Source organism: Octopus bimaculoides, chromosome 23, assembly GCF_001194135.2.
Source record: "Octopus bimaculoides isolate UCB-OBI-ISO-001 chromosome 23, ASM119413v2, whole genome shotgun sequence".
In the NCBI taxonomy this organism is placed as follows: Eukaryota; Metazoa; Mollusca; class Cephalopoda; order Octopoda; family Octopodidae; genus Octopus; species Octopus bimaculoides.
Window position 1 is genome coordinate 32,718,626 of NC_069003.1, and position 2,592 is coordinate 32,721,217.

The window sequence follows — 2,592 nt, forward strand, 5'->3', positions numbered from 1 at the left end:
TGTTTTCCATGCTGGCATGGGTTGGATGGTTTGACCAGGGCTGGCAAGCAGGAGAGCTGTACCAGGCTCCAGTGTGATTTGGCTTGGTTTCTATGGCTGGATGAATAGAAGATGCCTGAGAACCAAACTTTGGTGAATGCCTACCTGCACACTAAGTTTGTTACTGTACTCATAGATAACTCTCATCTTACTGACAGCAACCCTGTACATGGCTTGTAGGTCCTTCAGATTGCTTGAAAGGAGAGAGTTTTTCAAACAACCAGGAGTAACACCATCCTCTGAGCAGCCACACAGAGGCTTTTGTTTTGCCTAATAATGAGTTTCAAATTCTAGCACAAGGTCAGCAATTTTGGGTAGGGAGTAAGTTGATTACATCAACCCCAGTGTTCAACTGGTACTTATTTAATCGAGCCTGAAAGGATGAAAGGCAAAGTAAACCTTAGCGGAATTTGAATTCAGAACATGAAGATGGATGAAATGCCACTCCAGCTTAATAATAAAAAAATTAGCTATTTTGTAAATCTTTCCAAATTTTCAGTTGTTTTCATAATTATTTGACGACATCATCTACTGTATCTTTCATGTGTTTAATTTGGTAGTGTATATGATTTAAGGGAGATTTAGCTACTGTTTCTAGCAAGTTGAATAGCAAGATAGAGACCCCCACCTCTTTAGCTTGACATACATAAGTTGTTTTTGTGAAAGGCACCAATTACTGACATTTTAAACAGATATCAAATGAGACAGCTAATGATTACTCTGAAAGACTCAAATTATTTGTTAAGAAATGTGAATGCAAACTTATTTCTATACTGAATCACAAACAACTTCTCATGTGTGACACCCTTGTTGCTAGTATACATAGTATATATATATTGTTAAAGTATATCTACATGAATTGGATCACAATTATGTCAGAAGATTGTTTCTACTTGGCCAATGCTTTTGAGATTTCAATAGATTTATTCCATCTCTTCTCTGAATTCTTTTTGACCTCACTTCTTTTTTGAAGATGTAACATATAATTTGTTATTGAAATTCAAATGTGCTGTTTTAAAATATATTAGAATGATAATTTATTATTATTATTATTATTATTATTATTTTTATAACAAGCAACTTTTGTTGTAAAGCTTTTGTTCAACAAGCTCTGGTGAGAAAGTAGACTATAAAAATAATACAACTGTAGGAACTAGACTTAACCCATTGACCAATTTAACAACATCAAATGACCCTTGAAATCCGTTCTGTTGTAAGTATTTAGGCCACGTCCTCCGATTTGAAGATTAATTCCCTCTCCCCATCAGTCACAGAGGCCCTGAAATGCTCATTGGTGCTGCCTTCTGTCTTCTGACTAATCCATAAAAACGTGTAGTATTTATGAGGAGGAAACAGTAAATTAAAGATTAACATTTATTATATTTGCTGCTATTTTTACTTTAATTTTTATTGTTACAGTCAGTGTCGCCATAATAATCAGGAGCCCTTTTTATATGATGACATATCAGATTCATACTTCTTAACCCTTCGACTGTAAAATTAAATTTCAGGGTTATTCCAGTAAATGATGTCAAATATGCACCATGCCACACAAGCAGGAGAATCCAGTCATGGCTGTCAGGTAATTTCTGTAACCACATCACCCATAACAGCTGGCCACATAACTCCCCAGACTACAACCCCCTTAATTATTATGTGTGGGTTGCAGTTGAGCGAGAGACCAACAAAATTCTTTGTAACAACAAAGATGAACTGAAGGCAAGAATTATGACAACATTCACCAACAAGGAGACCGTCCAGACGAGTTGCAGGAGATTCCGAAGTCGTCTGGAGGCCATGGTTGAAGCCAATGGCGATTTTATTGAATATATTTACTCTTTAGTATTTCAAGATATTTTTAAATGATATGTCATCGTTATTTTCATTTTTGTGTAATTTAGACAATATATTCACCACACCCTGTATGTGTCTGTGTGTTCTTATCTCTGAATATATGTAGATATCTGTGGGTGAGTATATGTGTGTGTATATATGTGTGTGTGTATGTGTGTATATATATATATTATATATATATATGCATGAATGTATGTATATATAAACATATATATATGTTTATATTTTAGGTATATGTATTTGTGTTGTAAGATTCTTGATGTGAAATTGTGTTTTGAAACATAAATTATTTAGGAATGGTCATTTTTTCTTTTTCTTCTTTTTTTTTTTGCCAATAAAGTATTTATCTGATCTTAGCTTTATCTTTATCATTATTATTAGTTTATTTGTCCAGAGTTCCTTCATCACACATCCTGCAACCTCTTCAATGACTTTTTGTTCCTCGTGTTTTGTCTTCTCTTTGGTCCTCCTTTAAATTCCGTTTACCAAATCCACTCACAAATATTTAGCCGGCACAGGGCCATAGGAGAAGACACTCGGCCAAAGGTGCCACACAGTGCGACTGAACCGGGAACCACCAAGCAGCTGGGGAAGTAAACTTCTTACCACATAGCCACACCTGTGTCTATAACTTCCACAGCAGATAAAAGTTGTTAGAAAGATGGGTCAGAAAGAAGCAGTGAATGAATGCTATGAACC